Here is a 21,156-nt window from a genome sequence, read left to right as displayed (position 1 = left end):
GGTTGCCACAATGACTGAGGTGCTACTGGCTTGGAGGGGAGGGTACATGGCGAGGACACTGAATACTGAGCCCTTTCCAGACCTATATGACAGAGCTCATTCTTGCCCAAAACTCAAACAGCGCTGTAAGTAACACTGGGCCAAGAATTTTTAAGGCCCCTTCAAGATTTTAAATACCACAGTATTAATATTAGGCTTTTTGCTAAGAGATGATTGCCTGTCAAAGATTCTAACCTTTATCACTTACTAAAAAATCAGCTCAGCACAACTCATCAACTAGCCAGTATTTAAAATACAGGGTTATGTATTTATAATTAATATGGATTAGATACTATTTTCCATGCAGCCTGGAAGACAAGTCAATTTTGGAGAGCCACACAGCTGCTCAATAATGCAAATGATGCCTATTTAAAATAGTGTATTACATTGCTTTTTAAAGTGTGGGAGGCAGTATGGCATAGTTGGAGAAGTACAGCCTGGAAGCAGAGAAGCCATTTCCCGATCCTGGATCTATCAATTATTAGCTATGTAAACTTGGGTGTACCGTTTTACCTTTGTGGGACACCGGCTTCCCAGATGAGAAACTGCAGCAACAGAGTCCGTTTTAAGGATGTTGTAAGAATTAAAGCAACATATTTAGGAAGTCTGGCGCATATTGATGGCTTAATAAACGGTACCCATGCACATTTCTCCTATTCTTTTCATCATGGAGAAGATATCTGTTGGTTTTCCCTAATGTACTAAAAGAGAAAATGTGATTTTGGATCTGGATCTTGGAAGATAATTAAGTTTTGGCCTGATAGATAAGTGGGCAATTTTGTGACCATGGGATGCAATGACCCTAATGTATGTTTTCATTCATTCCACAAATATTTCTTGAGTTGCTGTTACATACCAAACACTATAACAGGCCCCTAAAGATAGAATGAAGAGGGTCTTTACACTCCTAGAGCTGGCACTCTGGACGATTTTCCCTTGAATCTCCACAAGAAGTACTGACCGGACGCTGCATTTTCAAAACTTGTTTTTACAACTTTCAGGAACATCACCCTACACCTATTGAATATTTCTATTCATCAGCCTTCTTGCTTATGCAAAGAAAGTCCCCAAATTCATTTAATCCTGGAATTTCACCTTCTGCAGCAGAGCATGCACACGCGCGCACACACGTGTAGGTTACCATGTACCTCGGTAGCATGAATATCGATGGGCACATTACTTGCTCATGGTTGCCTTGATTTTTTTTCTCATTACTAAAGTTGGTTTGTAAAGCTCCTTGGTATTACTTGAAAAAATTGATTTAGCAGTAAAAAATGCTTGGGAAATGCAGGACTTCACTGAGTCTTTAATGTGCATCCAAGTTCTTTAAGAGGCTGATACACTCTATTTAGCATTTCACAAATAAATTTGACCTGGGGGCCCTCTTAAAAAATATTTTTCCCATTACATCTGACTTGATAACAAATGCTGGTAAATTCTTATATACCTATTACTCTTATCTCATGGTTTTCACTGACATATTTAGTGGACATTGTTTTGAACACATGGCTTATAAGATTATGTTTCTCTTCCTGGAAAAGTGGGAAATTATTTTAGTTTTTAAATCTGTGGCTAGAGCAAGCTAATTTTATTTTCAATTTAAGGATATCAGGAGACATAGCAGCCAATATTCAATGTTTGAATTATTTCATTTAGGTCTCTTTGTCTCTGCCACAAAATACCAGTGATCTTTGAGTGACAGCTAACAAATGAACCCCATAAATTTGCATTCATCAAATAAGATTTGGGTGTCTATTATAATATGTGTGCTATATAGTAGGCATTGAAGAAAATTAAATTATGGCTCATGCCTCAAGGAGCTTATAGTCTAATAGAGATGACAGTTATGTTAATAGGCAATTATAATATAATAAGTACATATTAGAAATATGTCACAGGGAAGAGAGTGATTATCTGGTTGGGGAAATATCTGGAAAAAAAAGGGCTTATAACCAAGGAAGATGATTTATTACAACTGAGTGGGAACTATTTAAAATCAAATCCCCTCTACTTGGAGCTTAGAAAGAAACAAGAGAACATCATAACAACAGTAGGTCAGGATACTTGAACTTCTCTTACCCCCTCAAAACCTTTCCAGGAATGACTGGATGAAGACTTTTTACTTAATAGAACCCATGAGAGCAATTGCACTTTGAGGAAAGACTATGACCACCTAAAATAAGAAATGTCTACAAACACACTTTGAATTCCACCTCCACAAAGCAGCCCTGGATAACATATTTTCACTCTAAATTATCACCCCATCTGATAACTATCAAAACCATTTCCCCCGCAGTACCCTCTTAAAACGCTTCCCTTAGGTAAACCTGATGCATGGAAAACATTTCTCTGAAAAACATTGATGCTATTGGTAATGATAGTAATTCCCCATCACATTTTGCTGTGTTCCTTCCATATTCTAACATTTCATTTTAACCCAAATCCATAATCCACATTTTATAATTAAGAGCACTTAGTACTCTTAGTACTCAGTGATCTGAGATCAGTAACTTCGTGTCACACAGGTACAAATCAAGGGCACAAAGACAGTGTCCAGTCATTTGACCTAAGCTTGGGGTTTTGCTTTTTTTAACCAAATTTTGTGAGGTTCATCTGAATACTGAGCTGCTAAGAAAGCATCTTGAATAGAAATTGTGACTTAGGCCATTATTATTTGTGAGCTAGAAGTAGCCTCTCTTCTGAAGCTATTGTTATGCAGAAGGTGACATGAAACTATTCTCAGACAAAACCTGCCTATCAGCCTAATAGACCCATAAGACTTTTTATAGTGTTATAATTGAAAATAATAATCTTCAAAGTTATATAACTCACTTAACTGACTAGATCATGAGTTCTGAATGTTAACATGAAACAGATTCTTGAGATCTTACTCAAGGTTGTATGAAATTGCCACCCAATTAACTATAAATCCACTTCTTTCTCAGAAAAGCATATTAGAATTCAGATGAGTGACAATAATAGTGCATAAACTTAAATCTACATGATCATGAAAAGTAAACTATTGTAAACTTTTATACTTTGTTATTTTTAAGACACTAATACTCCTTACGACAGATCAAGGTTCACCAGGGTGCCACAATATGATCATTTAGAAGATTGATTTATTCATTCATCACATATTTGTGGGGGTTTTTTTTTGTTGTTTTTACAAAGTCATATTTTAGGAGTACTTTCAAATACTGACAGGTCTTTAATCCTTGGCTTTCGCCCAATATCATTTAAAATTCACCAAAAAATCCAATAATAATTGTAATAATAAAATGAAGAGATTAACTAGTATCACCTTAGTGTTCTATAATTTACCAAGTATTTTCATGCCTGTTACACTCAATCCTCAATAATCCTGTAATATGCTCAGCAATTCCCATTTTACAGATAAAGAAGCTGAGAATCATAAAGGAAATGAGGGAGATAAGAGAAAGTGTGCTTATTGACAATTTTATCATTCTAAGGTTAGTGTGCCTATAAAGGAAAGAGAAAAAAAAAGTTAGAAACCTACAAATCCAGGGAGAATTACCTCAGCCACCAAATCAGAAAAACTAGCATTAACCTGGGATTCTTAATTCCAATTGGTTTGTTCTGCATCAATACCGTTAATTAATATACAACTCCAAATTAGCTTTTGCAGGCAGGGAAATGTCAGCGGGTTTCTTCTTGTCCTCCTGCTAAGTGGAGGACATTAAATCATTATTACACATAATAGTTCCTAATTTGCAGGTGGAAATATTAGCTCCCAAATGCATAAAAATCATTCTGAGCCTGAAGGTCAACAGTCGCATATCAGATTGTTTTGGTTTCCTGCTGGTCACTTTACAACATGGTTTAATGGTTACCATAGTATCTTTCTTCCAAAGTGAATTATGACCTGAACTTTAACTTTTCATTTTTGCTTAACTATGAGGTAGCTAGGAGACCAGATTATCAACTGCATTTTTCTAACATAGGAAAGCCCAGAGAGGTCAAGTGACTCACCAAAGGGCACACAGAAAACCTGATTGCTCCGTGGGTCTTCCAGATTGGTGCAAGCTTTGGAAGGAACTGATCCATCCATTTCTTCTTGCTTATCTAAATGTCTCTCTCTGCCCTTATAATTCTGCATCCCATGACATTCAAGGAGACAGTGGAAAATGCATGGCTTAACCAGCAGCATATACCCCCTGTAAATAAGACCAGCTACTGGCTGAGAAGATGGGGACTCACTATTGCAGTATTTTATCTGCTGGGTGGCCAATTCATTAAAACAGATATCTAGTGTTTTAATCACTCTGCCAAACCACCATCTGTTTTCATCCCTGCCTCCCCCAATCCTAAACATCGCCCTATACCTTCTGCCACAGTCCCAATCAGGTTTCTGTACAGGAATGGACAGCTTGCAAGTGGTATGTCGGGGGCCTGTGCAATAATTCATCTTTTGGGCATGACGGAACAAGCTGTTGGGTGCTGTGAATATGCATAGCAGGTCTTGCTGGGCGAAATTCTGGATCTGAACGGAGAACAGCTCCCACTTGGTGGAAATAAATGCTTTATCCCTCTCCTCACTCCACTCAAAATGCGTACCAATCCTAGTAGAAAGTCTGAGGTCTATTTCGGAGCCCAGGACTAAGCTTCCTGGATGAAGGGGTTGTGAACTCCAATACTTGGACATGAGTCCAGATCAAACGTGTCCCTGTATTTATGATTAGTCATATGACTATCACGTAATGGATTCTTACTATGAGTTAGGACCAAGCCAAGCACTTTACATAAACTACCTCTTTTTCATTCTTAAAATAACCTTTCTGGATATTGGTTGTATTCCCGTTTTACAGATGAATTAACTAAATGACATTCACACTTGGGTCGTTAATCCAAGGTCACAGCGATTAGACAACAGTCCAGATTGGAACTTGTGTTTCTTTGACTCCAAATCCTGTGCCCACAGTGACTATATTACCTGTCCACTTTCATAACTACACAGAGATGTTAACAATGGGCTGCTTTTCTGAGATCATCTTGCTATGTGCTGTAGCCTACAAGATTATTACCTTTTTATTTTCATTGCGACTGTTTTTTTCCCTTAATTGTGACTTTTATAAAATAACAAAAACCAACCAACAACCAACAAAACAAACTCTTGTTGAGAAGGTTAAATTCTTTTGTGCAAAATAATTCAGAATCTCGATAGGATAGGTCTTTTGGATAGGATAGGTCTTTTGGTGCCTCAGCCCAAAGCTTTTTCTAAGCCATGTATAACCATAAATACCCATCCAAGACCTTGATAAACTGGACAAGTGTTTTCTAAAACAGGAATAATCCTCAGTCTTGCTGCCTCCCCACTTTCTGATCTGTAGGGGCCAGGTGCACGTATTCGTGGCCAGCAGTGGACTGGAGCGATCTCTTATTGGCTCAGCATTGTGCATTCCATAAAATCAAATTGGTAAATCAGGCAGGTCCAGGGGCATAATTTGCAGGATGCAAAGCAAAATAAAAATGCAAGACACCTTGTTTCAAAATTATTAAGAATTTCAAAAGAGCAACACTGGGAATTAAAGCAAGAGAGGACCTGCACCTGCACAGGTCCCATGCCCATGAAGCTGGCCCTGACTGTCTAAATCTCCAAGAATGGTCCTATTTTCCTCCACCTTATTCTTTTCATATAACCCAGAATAGAAACAAAAAAATCTTGGAGTCAGAGGCTCTAGTCCTTGGTCCTGGTTTAAGGTATATGGTTAACTAGCTTTTGACTTTGTCATTTAACCAGTGATGCTGAGAGTCCTCATACTCTGTAAAGTCCATCCATACTGGCCCAGCCTACAATACTTAGGCCAGGCAGTTGCCTCCCGTGTTCTACTTCATTTATCTTTTCAGTTTCCCTTTCTGCGAAAGCAACTCAGAAAATGGTCAGCCTCCTTAATAATACCTGAACCACCATCAACCATGGTCTTCAGGTTCCCCAGCTTCTTGATCATGCTGGGGAAGTACTCCTCCCACCTCAGTTACCAGGTCACCATTGCTCATTCCACACCTTCTCACTGTCTCAGATACCTACCCTGGACCATTAAAAGAAAGTTATTTTGAGATTCTTTAAGAGAAAAAAAAATGTTCCTGTTAGGTCTACTAACTCCATGATAGTGAGGGAAAAAGCAGCAGATTTTCCCCAAAGGAACACATTTGTTAAAATCAGGTATTTCTTATTTTGTTTTGTTTTTTAAAAATATTTCTGTATCGTGAAGATAAAGTCATACTAAAATGACTTCTTTAGGTATACTTCAGAATAAAAATCTTCAAACCATAACCTCTATCCAGTGAAAAATTATAGTGCGACTAACATAACCTATCTTTTCTCCATCTCCAGTCTTCCTCCACTTGTCCTCCCTACTGAGAATAAATAAGGTTCTTCTCCTTTTGCCTCACTCCCATTCCTGAGCCCAGGCTAAATTTCTTTCATTCTTACTTTAAAACTCTTTGAGTCATCTTCAGGTCCCTCCACCCCCTAACCACTACGGCTCGCCCCCATTACCTCCTACCCATGAGCTTTAGTAACTTTTCTCCCTGCCCTGGGGAGTATATTTCTATAGCTCTGCATTAAAAAGCCCTTGCATTTTGCTTGAGCCAGATTTGGGAGTTTTATAAAATCACTACTCCTTCAAAAATGAGCTCAGTTTTCTACTTTCTAACTAAACTTTCCTGCCTTCCATCCATCCAAACCGATGTGATCTTTTGCTTTGCACCACCCTTTCAGAATACTTATCACTTCTTAAGGTTGGTTAAGAGTATGCATGCACATGCCTCGTCTCCCCGTCTGGCTTGTAAGTAATATGAGGACAAGGAATAAGCCCTCAGTGGGGAAAAGCATGGTTTGATTAGATTCGAGTCACAGGGAGTGTTTGTTGAGTGAATGACTGTGAACTATTATCAGAGACAAGTTAAAACAGGAACAACCGGATTAGAGTCTTATCTCAGCTGACCTCTCCCCCTTATGTTCCTTGTTCATGTTTCTCAACTTCTGAGTCTATCAAAAGCCAAGTGAAGAGGCTGTTTCTCTGAGATCATTCATCTGTCCTGTTAATTTGTGTTAAGTGGTACTTTATCAGAGCCAAGCTTTTAAGTCCATTAAAAGTCTTAGAGCTTCTCTCGAAGCTGGGAACACTATAAAAGACAACATCAATCCTGTGGCTCTGCTTTACACTCAGGACAAGCTGATACTTTCAGCACAAGTCTCCGGATCCGCCTTCAGGACTTCCAGAATGACCCATGGAATGAATGACATCAGGCCGTGGAGTGTCACTTCTTCTGAGATAAGAAACAGGCTGTCCTGAACTCAAGAATCCCTTATAAAGATATCAGCTGGGGAAGCAACAAACTTGCATGCTATTATCCTCAAATACCCTCATCTCTCAAGCTTTATAATGCACTTTTTAAAACTCTTTTTAAAAACAACAAATTTGACAGGCCAGACACAGCTCACTAACCTGGGAGATTTGTTTTAAAAATACAGATTTCCACATACCATCTGTAGAGAATTTCCGGGGTGAGGCTCAAAATTATGTATTTTTGAAAGCTCCCTATGTTATTCTTATTTGTAACTAGGGTTTAGAACTTCTAGAAGCCTATTGCAGACTGCAAAGCAATTTAACATGATCTATTATTTCATTTGATGTTTACAGAAATAGCTAGGAATATTATTCCCATTTTAGGAATGAGAAACCAAAGCTTAGATTTGATGACTGAACCTAGGGTGACTTCTAAGGTTGGTCTTCACTTAGGACACAAGCTCAGGTCTTCTGAATCCCAGTCCAGGGCTTGTCCACTGTTAACTTTGAGATCTGACAACTGCAGTTACCAACGTATTAACTTGAACTGATTTATCAGGTTGCACTTACAAAGGATGAGAAAACGAAGGGTAGAGCATTTTTGTCAGAAAGAGAACCACATGAGCAAGAACAATTTATAAAAGGGAGAAGCCTTTCAAAAGCCTTTGCAATTTGTGAACCAAGGCCTTTGCAATTTGTGAACCAAGGAAGGGGGAAAAAAGTCTTAATTCCATAGATGGTCAAGCCTTCTTCTATTTTTTTTTTTCTTTCTCATCTCCATCACAACTTTTCTTCCTTCTTCCTAGTTAATGACTTAGACCCATTACCAATACAAAAGTGTGACATTGCACAGTCTCAATAAAAAATGAGGCAGTGGGAATGAATTATGCACATAAGTGCCAAGATGGTTGGTTCTGAACTATTACTCTCATGTGGAGGGTGCCTTATTGCCCTTCTTCTCTTTTTTTTTTTTTTTGCCCCTATCCTTCTAACAATAAGTTCCTTCTCCAAAGAGAGAAAGAACAACTGATTTGATTAATCAGAGTTCAGGGCTTTTACTGAGCTATATTTTAGTAGTTGGATGAGTTTGCTCTGCCCCAAAGTTAACACCTGAATTCATCTATTATCTTAATAAGACTTGCATGTATACAGTATACAAATATATTTTAAATTTCATTTATAAGTTCAAGATCCTAAAAAATATACATATACTTACAGATTTGATAACTAGTGCAAAGAAAATTTTAAGGACTGAGCCTTTGAGAACTTCAATATTTCCTGATCAAGACAAACAGAAAATTAAAAGAGAAATGTCCAGTGAGATAGGTGGGAGACCAAGAGAGAGCAGTGCTCCAGAATCCAAAGAGAAAATATATCTAGAAGAAAGACTGATCAACTCTGTACAGGTAAAAGAGCAAGACAAAGACTGAGAAATTACCATTGCATTTGGGCAATATGGAAGTTTTGAAAACTTGACAAAAGTAGTTACAGTGCATTTTGGTGAATGAAGTTTGAATAGAGTGATTTGACAAAGATTGTAAAGTTGAGAGATGGGGAAAGTATGAACAATTCTTGCGAGGAAGGTTTTTATTCTTAAATTTTGTTTTCATTATTTTAGGGGAATAGGGAAATACAGCAGTAGTTTCATGGAATTTGATAACAAGGAAGGTTTTATGGGTTGTTTTGTTTAGTTTGGTTTCCCTGTTCTAAAAAAAAAAAAAAATCAAAACTCATATATCACAGCATGGCTGTATGATAATGGGAATGGCCAAGTAGAAAGGAAACAAGTTTGGCAGGGAGGAAATGATGTTTAGTAAGACGTGACGTGTTGACCTAAGAGAGGAACAAGCACAGCTAATCTACTAGAGCTGAAAATAAAAGAGTGTATGTGGATGTAGAAGCAGGTATGTTAGTATATTTGGGGGGGGGGGGGGAGAGACTTTTAGGTTATCCTCTGACTTTCCAGATCTCAAATTCCATGATTATACCCCAGTACCCTCATATAACCGATCCCACTAAATAATGAAGGGAGTGATTTCCCAATGTTATTCAGAAAATTATAGACACATTCAGAACCAGGACTTTAGTTTTCTGATGACTATATCTGCAATGTTTAGATCATTTGTACATTTATTAGATAGATTATTATTGAAATCTGCTTGCCAAGAACTCTTTTAGACACTAGGAGTAAGTGGTAAATGATATTTCTTTCTTTCAGTGTATTTTAATCTAGAGAATGAGACAGGCATAATTGCATAATTAATTAATTTGAGTTGCTGTAAGTTCTACAAAAAACAAGATGATTTTGCAATAAGAACCAACTATTGAGACTGACCTAGGATAGCTGGAGAAAGATAAATCATTGATAATCTGAGATTTGAAGGATAAATAGGACTCACATGTGTGAATTATAGTATAGGAAGTATGAATATGGACATTAGAGGAAGCACAAATACCATATAAGAGCACCTCAAAATATTCAAGTGTGGCAAGGGAAATGAGAACAAGGGAGAAAGAAGTGTACATTGCAAGAGTAGGCTGGGGCCATATTGCATAGGGACATGATTAAAAGTTCATATCTTGTTTGGAGGATATTAAGAATCCGGAATCAGCTAGGATAGATCTGTTACAAAAGGATAACTGTACTGTATGAAAAAGGAATTGAAGAAAACAAATACATATGTAAGGAAACCGGTTGGAATATTATTAAAATAGTTCCCATGTGAAATGATCATAGCATAGACTAAGTTGGTTTATGGAGAGATGGGGAAAATTGGGTGGATTTGAGAGATATCCTGGAGTGTGGATTAATAGGATATGGTGGTAGGTGGTTGGTTAGAGAGAAAGAAACATACTTTGGAGGATGACTTCCAGGATTTGCAGAATATATAGGTTGATAGTGTTGCCCTTACAAAGAGAAGGTTTTGGGGTTATAAAAATAATGAGTTTGTACTGGACAATTACAATGTCAATTAGATGTCAGGGAGAATTTTAGGTGAAGATGGCAAACATCCAGCTTCCTGCCAAGGGCTATGTTGTGTTCTGTCAATAGAGAGATAAATGAAAGTCACTTTCTACCCTCAAAAACCTCATAGTTTAGCAGCTCATACTCTAGGTTGCTGTAGCACCTTTCTCATTCTGAATCTGCTGTCAGATCTGAAAGGCAAAACTTGCCCAGGAATGGCTGGAAGGAAGCAAGGAAAAAAAAAAAAAAATCCAAGTTGATATACTTTAACTAGGCAACAGTTACTCCTAAAAAAGATCAGAATGTGGTGTGAAATGTGCTAATAACATTTATGCAAATGAAAGTTCACTGTATTAACTACAAGATCAAGGGATAACTGCAAGTAATTTGGTAATGGGCTATAATTACCCTTCCATCTATAGTATGGGGGATAAGGGTAATGCATGAATCAAACACTGTTACTAAATACTTTTGCATTTCATCAGTGCCTTTTCTTCTTCATTGTACTTGAAGATACCTGGAAAGCTATCACAAAATAAATAAGTCAATTTTAATACCAGGCTAAAGGTATTAGGTAGAATATTTATAATTGTTGATTCTTACTTTTTCCTTTTCCTTTTTTTTTTTTTTTTTCTCTTTCTTATTTTGGACTTGGTCATGCCTGACAGAGAAGTTTTTCTTAAAGTATTAGACAATTCCATATAGTCTAAGAACTAGCTGCATGACTTTGGGTAAAGTTACCGATCTTTGCAACTTAGTTTCCCCATTATTTATACAGGGATGTTAAGATTCATAATGGCCGCTTCCAAAGAATCAGAAATGACCACTTTTTATATCCTTGGAAATATTGAAACCATTTTTTCTTTTTTACTTTTTATTTTGAAGTATTTTTGAAAGTTGCGTAACAAAGAGCTTTTCTTCCCACCACCCTCATCCCCTGCCCTGAATCCTGTGAACACAGGTCGTAGGCATGGGTCCCATTACCCCTGAATACTTCAAGATGTCTTCCTACAAACATGATGTTACCCTATGTAGTCACAGTATGGCCTTCGATGTTAAGAAATTAGCACGGATACAATCTACTTCCTACTGTTCAATACACAACACATTACGTGTGTGTTAGTTGCTCCAGTGAGATGTTTTGTAGCAGAAGGATTACGTGTAGGATCACGGGTTCCTTCAGTGTGGAACAGTTGGCCAGTCTTCCCTTGACTTCCACAACTTTGATACTTTTGAAGATTCAAAGTCAATTGTTTCCTAGAATGTTCTTCAATTTGGATTTGCCTGGTCTTTTCAAATAATTAGATTTAACTTATGACCTTTTAATTTGGGGGGAAGGAGGCAGAAATAAGACAGAATTAATGTGCTCTTTATGCATTCTGTGGGGTGGTACACAGTTCCAGTTTGAAGCATTGATTAACGTGGTTTCTCCCAAGTTTCTCTTTTGCAGTTATTCTTTTTCTCATTGAAATAAAGAAGCATTTGTGGGGAAATATTTAAGATATGTAAATATCTCATACTTTTATCCACTTGTTTTAGTGTTCATTTATTTTTTCATTTGCCTTATTCCATTATTATTCAGGTGCTTGAAATAGTGTTTTTTTTTTTGAAATTCCATTTGTTTGAAGTTTATTCCTTAGCATTTTACTGTAAAGAGATGCTTTCTCTTCTTCCACCTTGTTCATTTATGTCAGTATGAGACCATCTATCCCTATTTTATTCAAAGTGTAATAATCTGTTATTATTTATTTTACTTACTTTGGCTTTGGCTAGTAGTATCTCCTCGAGATGGATTCTACTCTGTTTTTGTCTTTGATTTTAATATATTTCCATGGTTCTCTGAGCCCTCCTTTACTATTGGCACAATAAGACATTCTAGGCACTTGTACTTCTTCTGCCCCAGCTTTGGAATCAGCCAATTTTTCAAAGATCCCTCCTTTGTAGTGGAGGGTAGTGGTGTGAAACCAAAATCTGTATATAAGATGCATGCACTGTGCTGGATGATGTGGTACCTTACAAGGATTCCAACTGCTGTGGAAATGCTACACTCAAGTACCCCTTGAGTGTCAAACCCTTTCAGGGACCACCTCAACTGAAGAAAGCTATCTTGGGGCTCTCAGTCATTTTTGCTATTGGAGATACCCCCATAGTGAATTACTGATTATTAAAAGTTTGGACTCCTTGCTTCAAATCGGGAATATTCTGAATTATGATCTCAGTTCCAGGGCTCCCTTTCGGACCAGCTGAAGCCTTCATTGGGTCTGCATTCTAGGTTAACTTCTTTCTTTGCCCAATTCTGCTGCTTTTCCCTTCCTTCCACAAGCAGTCTCTTCTAAATGTCCCGTCTCAAAGTCAGCTTTCTAGAGAATACAACTGTAGGAGGTGTGGGCTGTCAGTGTGCTCATGCCTTCTCAATGAACAGAGCTAGAAAATACATGTATGTATTTCCTCTGCATATACCTTTATCTCTAGCTATCTCTCTATATATTTATCTCTATGTTGAATATCACAAATGTGACATTGGCCCTGAAAATGGCCCTCCAAAGAAGCCCACATCTCTGGAGACTGAATAGGCTAGGTTATATGGCAAAAGAGAATTAAGGCTACAGGAAAATTAAAATTGTTATTTGACTGACCTTAAAATGTTAACCTGGAGTATCTGGGTAGACCCAATGTAATAATAAAAATTCTTTTTTTTATTAAAGTTTTTTTTAACCTTAATTCCTGTATAGTTAACATACAGTATTATAATAGTTTCAGGTGTACAATATAGTGGTTCATCAATTTTGTACATTACTCAGTGCTCATCACAATAAGTGTCTCCTTAATCCCCATCACCTATTTCACCCATTCTCCCACCCATGTCCCCTCTGGCAACCATCTGTTCTCTATAGTTAAGAATCTGTTTTTTAGTTTGTCTCTCTTTTTTTGTTTTGTTTTGTTTCTTAAATTCCACATGAGAGATATCCTATGGTATTTATATTCCTCTGACTGATTTATTTTGCTTGGCATTATACTTAGTAGCTTTATGTTGCTGCAAATGGCAAGATTTCATTCTTTTTTATGGCTGAATAATATGCCATTGTGTATATACCACATCTTCTTTATCCATTCATCAGTTGACATACATTTAGGTTCTTTCCATAATTTGTCTATCATTAATAATGCTGTGATAAACAGCAGGATGCATGTGTCCCTTTGAATTAGTGGTTTTATTATTTTTTTTTAATTTTTTTTTTTTTTGGGTGGGTAAGTACCCAGTAGTGTGATTACTGGACCATAGGGCAGTTCTACTTTTAACCTGTTGAGGAAACTCCATACTGTTTTCCACAGTAGCTGTACCAGCTTGCATTCCTCCAACAATGTATGTTTTTCTCCCCATCTTTACCCACAGTGTTTCTTGGATTTCTGATTTTAGCCATTCTGACAGGTGTGAGGTGGTATCTCATTGCAATTTTGATTTGCATTCCCCTGATGATGAGTGGTATTGAGTATCTTTTCATGTGTTCCTTGGCCATCTGTATGTCTTCGTTGGAGAAATGTCTGTTCATGTCTTCTGCTCATATTTTAATTGGATTTTGTTTTGGGAGTGTTAAGTTGTATCAGCTCTTTATGTTTTGGATATTAAACTTTTATCAGATATGCCTTTTGCAAATGTGTTCTCCCGTTCAATAGGTTGCCTTTTAGTTTTGTGGGTGGTTTCCTTTGCTGTGCAGAAGCTTTTTATTTTAATGTAGCTTCAATAGTTTCTAGAAAAATGTTGCTTTGGTCAATGTCAAAGAAATTATTGCCTGTGCTCTCTTATAGGATTTTTATGGTTTCAGGTGCCACATTTAGGTCTCTAATCCATTTTGAGTTTATTTTTTTGTATGTGAAAGAAGTGATCCAGTTTCATTCTTTTGCATGTAGCTGTCCAGACTTTTTCCCATTGTGTATTTTTTCTCCTTTGTCAAAGATTGATTGAATTTAAGACTGTGGATTTATTTCTGGGATTTTTATTCTGTTCCATTGATCTATGTGTTTATATTCATTCCAGTACTATATTGTTTTAAGTACTACCACTTTGTAATATGACTCGAAGTCTGGAATAGTGATACTCCAATTTTGTTTTTTTTTTTTTTTTTTTTCAAAATTGCTTTGGTTATTCAGGGTCTTATGTGGTTCCATGCAGATTTTAGGATTGTTATTGTTCATTCTAATTCTGTGAAAAATACTGTTGGTATTTTGATAGGGATTGCATTAAATCTGTAGTTAGCTTTGCATAGTACAGACATTTTAACAATATTTGTTCTTTCAAGCCATGAGCATAAAATGTCTTTGCATTTGCTTGTGTCATCTTCAATTTCTTTCATTAATGTTTTAGTTTTCAGAGTACAGGTCTTTCACCTTTTCAGTTAAGTTTATCCCTAGGTATTTCTATATTTTAGCTGCAGTTGTAAATAGAATTATTTTCTTAATTTCTCTTTCTGTTGCTTCATTATTAGTGTATAGAAATGCAATATATTTCTGTACTTTATTTTGAATCTTGGAATTTTAATGAATTCATTTATCGGTTGTAATTTTTTGGTGGAATCTTTAAGGTTTTATATATGTAATCATGTCATCTGCAAATAGTAAAATTTTTACTCCTTCCTTACCAATTTATATCCCTTTTATGTCTTTTTTTTTTTTTTTGGTCCAATTCCTATAGCTAGTATTTCAGTACTATGTTGAATAAAAATGGTGAGAGTGGACATCCTTGTCTTAAGGAATCTTAGGCTTAGACATCCTTGTCTTAAGGAATCCTAATATTAGAGGAAAAGCTCTGTTTTTCCCCACTAAGGATGATGTTAGCTGTGGGTTTTTCACAGATGGCCTTTTTTATGTTGAGGTATGTTTCCCATAAACCCACTTTGTTGAGTTTTTATCATGAATGTATGTTGTACATTGTCAAATGCTTTTCTGCATTTATTGAAATTATAATATGATTTTTATCCTTTCTTTTATTGATGTGATATATCACATCGATTGTGGATTTTGAACCATTCTTGCATCTCAGGAATAATCATACTTGATTATGGTCAATTATTTTTTCAAAGATATTGCTGGATTCTGTTTGCAAGTATTTTGTTCAGGATTTTTGCATTGATGCTTATCAGAGATACTGCTTTATAGTTTTTTTTTTGTGTGTTGTCTTTATCTGATTTTGGTATCAGGATAACACTGGCCTCATACAATGAACTTGGAAGTTTTCCTTCCTCTTTAATTTGAGAAAATGGTATTAACTCCTCTTTAAATGTTTGGTAGAGGGGCATCTGGATAGCTCAGTCATTTAAGTATCTGCCTTGCTCAGGTTATGAAATCAAGGTCTTGGGATTATGCCCTGAGTTGGGCTCTCAGCTCATCAGGGAGTCTGCTTCTCCCTCTTCCCCTCCCAGCAGCTTGTGCCCCCTTTCTTTCTTTGTTTCTCAAATAAATAAAAATCTTTAAGATAGATGATAGATAGATAGATAGATAGATAGATAGATAGATAGATAGATTTGGTAAAATTCGCCTGTGAAGTTGTCTGGTCCTGGAATTTTGTTTTTTGATTATTGATTCAATTTCATTGCTTGTAATCAGTTGCTCAAATTTTCTATTCCTTCCTACTTCAGTTTCGGTAGATTATATGTTTCTGGGAATTATGTTTCTAGTAACTTATCTATCTACTACTTTTACTACTACTACAGCTGCTTTTAGGGATCTATCTACCTACTACTAGTATTACTACTACTACTCTTCCCCCTGCCACCCCCCACTAGAGGTTTATCAATCTCTGCTCTACTCTTTATTATTTCCTTCCTTCTGCTGGTTTGGGGTTTTGTTTGTTCTTTTTCTACACCTTTAGGTGTAAGGTTAGGCTGTTTATTTGAGATGTGTCTTGCTTCTTGAGATAGGTCTGTACTGCTATAAAATTCCTTCTAAGAACCACTTTTGCTGCATCCTGAAGGTTTTGGATCATTGCATTTTTGTTTTCATTTGTTTCCATGTAATTTTTAAAAATTTCTTCTTTGATTTCTTGGTTGACTCATTCATTGTTTAGTAGCATGTTATTTAACCTCTGTGTATTTGTGCTCTATCCAGATTTTTTTTTTCTTGTGGTCGATTTCTCATCTCATAGCATTGTGATCTGAAAAGATGCATGGTATAATTTCCTTATTTTTGAATTTGTTGAGACCTGTTTCGTGGCCTAATATGTCATCTGTTCTGGAGAATGTTCTATGTACACTTGAAAAGACTGTGTGTTCGGCTGTTCTGGGATAAAATATTCTGAATATAGCAATTAAATCTACCTGGCCCAGTGTGTCATTCAAAACCATTGTTTCCTTGTTGATTTTCTGTTTGGATGATCTATCCAAACATATAGTAGGGTATTAAAATCCCTAATATTATTGTATTACTCTCAGTTAGTTCCTTTATGTTTGATATTAACTAGTGGTAACAAATAAAAAACCAGTAATAGCTGTGCACAGAATAAAGAGAAAGGAATCCAAGTACATTACTAAAGAAAGCAAGCAAACCATAAAAAAAGAGAAAGAATCAGAGAAAAACTACAAATACAATCACAAAACAAGTAACATCCTCTGCATATAGCAATCTATATTAAGTTGATGCTCTCTTAAGCTTGAGCCCATTCCTTATTCCTCTTCGCACATGGGATAGAAATGGCACCTGTTAGCTGCTTTGCTCCTGAAAGGATCTTCCTGTGGTACATGCCTCTCTAGGACATGCTTTTGAGATGAGTAAATAATTTACCCTCCCATATGCGTCAGGTGTTTGTTTTTTTTTAAGATTTTATTTATTTATTCATGAGAGAGAGAGAGAGAGAGAGAGGCAGAGACACAGGCAGAGGGAGAAGCAGGCTCCAGGCGGGGAGATGGACGTGGGACTTGATCTGGAACTCCAGGATCACACACAGGCACTAAACCGCTGAGCCAGCCAGGGATCCCCAACAGGTGTTTTTTTTTTCAAACTGCTGCCTCTAGGCTGTATCTCTGCTGGCTGTTGTCTTATTATCTCCTTAAGAATGGGGACTCAGCTTCCTAAAGCCCTTGGGGGGCTCTTCCAGAGCTGAACCTGCTGATTTTTAAATTTCCGGGTTTTAAATCCTACTAGTTGTAAGAACTCACAAGAGTCTGCCCTTCTCACTATGGAGGCCAAGTATTTCAGGGATTTGTCTTCCCCACAAGGGTCCCTGGTATGACAGTCCATATCTTGCCCTTTACTGCACCCCTGAGTCACTCCTGATTGCATATAGCTGTGCTTTACTCTCAAACTATTTCCACTGTTCCTACCTTCTTCATTGTGGCCTCTTCTTTACTTTTAGTTGTAGAGTTTGTTCTGTCCGTCTTTGGGTCATTTTCTGGGTTATTTACACTAATGTGAGTGTCATTTGGTTGTATCTTTCCACGGAGGTGAGCTTAGGGTCCTTCTACTCAGCCATCTTCCCAGCCTCTCCTTCAGGAACAAAGATTCTTAAAAGTGGAAGTGGGAGGCAGAAGTTGGAAATTAGAAGGAGATTAACAACAGAAGGTGGAATTGGAGCATTGTAAAGACCTGACCCACAGATGCTGGCTTTGAAGGTGGAAGAAAGAGACCATAACCCAAAGAATGTTGGCAGCCTCTATCAACTGGAAGAGGTAGGGGAAGTAATTCCCTCTAGAAGCTCCAGAAAGGAACCTAGTTCTAGTGATAACCTTATTTTTGCCCAATGAGAACCCAGGTTGGACTTCCTACTTACAGAAGTATAAGGTAATAAATTTGCATTGTTTTAAGCTAGTGAGGTTGTATAATTTGTTACAGCTATGATAGACAACTAATATAATAGCTTATATTCCACTAATTTCAGTACAGTACTGTAGGTTATTACAACTCCCTTTCCGTATTTTAACTCCCTTTTCCAGCGTTGAGAAACTTGACCTCCATTATGTTGAACATATTTACTTATTTGATTAATCCCAAATCCACTGGGCCACTGCCCTCTATGGCCATCTTGTTCACTGGGACTCTACTCCTCTGCCCAGCCACCACTGCTAATGACACTTAACTAAGTTATTATAGAAGGAAGGAAGAGAGGTAGTGGGGGAGGGGAGAGGAAAGAATAGCAGCCAAATCATTGATTTTTTTTTTCCCCCAGGGTCTATGGATAGACCTTGAGGAGTTGTATTATAATCCCTGCCCTTAGAATTTTCTGAAAAAAATCAGTGCTTATGTTTGCTTACACAGGGTATATGTCCATAGTTTGTATTACTTTCTCAAAAGAGATGCCTGAACTTTAACCTTAAAAAAAAAAAAAAAAACAAAACACTGATTTTATAACTATTTAGTCAAAAAGTGGAGTGATGACCTAAATGTCCTCCTTAAAATCCATTTACAAGCCTCTTAATAGACCATAATAGATCTTTAAAACACTCACAACACATTCACTCTTGGTAGGAGTTGTTAAAATTTACTTTCTTTTCTCAGTTTCATCTGACTTTCTAAGGATCAGAAAAATTACCTATAGGTCCCCAGAATCCTCACATTTTAAAGAGAGATAGTAGAGGAATTAGGGGGAATGCTATAGAATCATGAGGTTTTTTTCATGCTAGTGTTACAACTCTAGCTTCTATAAGGATTTAGATCAAAGAGACCTCAAAGGATGAATATATTGAAGATATTTATTGGTGGGTGTATTTACCTATTCCTCCCAAACCCTGCAACTCCCAACTATGGGTCACTTGTAGAAGGAGTGTCCAACCAGAGGTCCTGAAACTCTTCATGAAAGAAAAAGACAGCTTTCAGCCAAGTGCAGATGATAATGAACCTGGCCACCAAAAACCATACCTCCACTGCTGTCCTGAGGTTTACTATAGAGGGATCAAAAACCAAGGTTTACAAGGGGGAGATAAAAAGCAGCAAAGGGAGGGAGAATCAGTTTATTATAATCCTGTTGCCCACTATAGATGTAAACTGAAAGCCATATAACTTTCAGGGGGGAAATGTCTAAATTAGCTAAGATTTGGCAGCTTTGGGATTTTTGCATCAGGCTGTAGATTTTAATAACAGAAAGTAGATTGATTCTAACTGAAAGTTACCAAAGGACTACTTTATTTTCTAAAAAAGGGGGGGATATGGTACCTTCCCCCAAATTCTATACAAGAAGTGTGGGGGGAAATATGTCCATGGCTTGTGTTTGAGTGAACTGTGGAGGAAAAATAAAGTTGTCTTCTGTTTATTTTCTTGGGTAGCTCCTGTCACAAATGGCTCCTTTCTATCAAATATGATATTGAAACAGTGGTAGTTTTTTTTTTTTTTTTTTTTTTTTTAACATGGTTAAAAAAAAGCTCTGAGAAGCTTATTTATTCTTTCCTGTTTTTCATCTGACACATGGGTGGGCAGGTTACCTTAACTCTAAATCTAGTATCCAGCTGTGACATTCTCAGTCCTTAAAAGCTGCTTTTCAGTGGTCTTTAAGCATCCTAAATGAGGGGGTTTGAGTAAGGTGATGTTTCCAGAACTTTGAGGGCTGATTACATGTACATCAACCTTGGGATATTTTAGTAAATATTTTTTTCCCTCATCTGAAAACCCTTAAACACTTATAAAGTTTCTGAGATTGATTTTTTTTTATTCAAATGTACTTTCTCTCTAATAGCCAAGGCCATTCCATGAGTGCACTGCTCCCCTACTCTGCCTCCCCAGGCATTTAGTTAGATTTTTTTTTTTTTTTTAAGATTTTATCCACTTCAGAGAGGGAGAGCATGAGAAGGGAGAGGGGTAAAGGGATCTGGGGAGGGAAAAAATCCCAAACAGACTCACCACTGAGCATGGAGCATGATGTGGGACCCCATCTCATGACCCTCAATCATGACCTGAGCCAAAATCACGAGTCAGATGCCTAACCAACTGAGACTCTGGGTGCTCACCCAGTTCCTTTTTTCCCATGGAAATACAATGATTATTAGTAGGAAGAGTAAATGGGATAAAGATTCTAAAAGTCATAAGAAATTATAAGTCCTTTGGAGGTATTATTTTAGTAGTTCCTCTATCTTTCAGCTTGGTAATCTTAAATGTGCCTCGTAAAAAAGGATTTAATTATTGCATAAACAAGTATTTTGGGAAAAAATCTATTTTGAGCAATGTCTTAAACTAGGGACTCAGTAGAGAAACTTTTTAATCTAAAGAAACTCTATAAACTTTGTCATATTCCTCCCATGGTCTGACAACTCTTATTTTGAAGAACCCATTTCTAGGTTCTGCATATTATGCTCCAATCCTATATTCACAAAACATTGGTATTTGTTGCCTTAAATCACCTATGTGTAGACTTGTCAAATATGTGTCTATACATAGATGTCTACACACATATGAATTGTTCTATTTGTAGCCTGGGGAAGGAACAAAATAAAGAAAGTCTGAAATAGACTTGACTTTACAAGTGGATGGTAGAAGGAGGGCTTTCTTTTGTAATATTATTTAGAAGTTAAGTAGCAAGGTCCCTGCCTTTTAAGTCAAACTGACTTGAGATGAGTCTTACCTGTGTCTGCTTACTAGCTTTCTGCACTGGCACAAGTCATTTATCTTGTGTCAGCCTCACTATTCTCATCTGAAAAGTGGGAGATATAACAACCTGCCTCATTGAGTGTTAAGAGTTATTAAAAGAGAGGAAACACAAGTGCTAGTATCTGGCACATAATTTGTGCTCAATGAGTAGTAGCTTTTTAGTGCTTGTTTTGTGCTTGTGATCATGATAATCGTATACAGTTACATGAATTCATTTGCCATCATCATTTTTTTCCTTATGAAAAACTCAGACTGAGAAAATTTAGATGATTATCT

The 21,156-nt window shown here is 36.9% G+C and overlaps 1 long non-coding RNA gene across 2 annotated transcripts in view; it reads right to left on the bottom strand.

Annotated features, from left to right (window-relative positions):
- The window catches only part of LOC102152863, an 86,695-nt gene that overhangs the window by 13,070 nt on the left and 52,469 nt on the right, over nucleotides 1-21,156 (bottom strand). The window lies entirely within an intron of this gene.

The sequence above is a fragment of the Canis lupus genome, chromosome 11 (genome assembly GCF_011100685.1).
Source record: "Canis lupus familiaris isolate Mischka breed German Shepherd chromosome 11, alternate assembly UU_Cfam_GSD_1.0, whole genome shotgun sequence".
NCBI classification, from domain to species: domain Eukaryota; kingdom Metazoa; phylum Chordata; class Mammalia; order Carnivora; family Canidae; genus Canis; species Canis lupus.
Note: the sequence above shows the minus strand (reverse complement) of the source record. Positions and strands in the feature narration are given on the sequence as shown.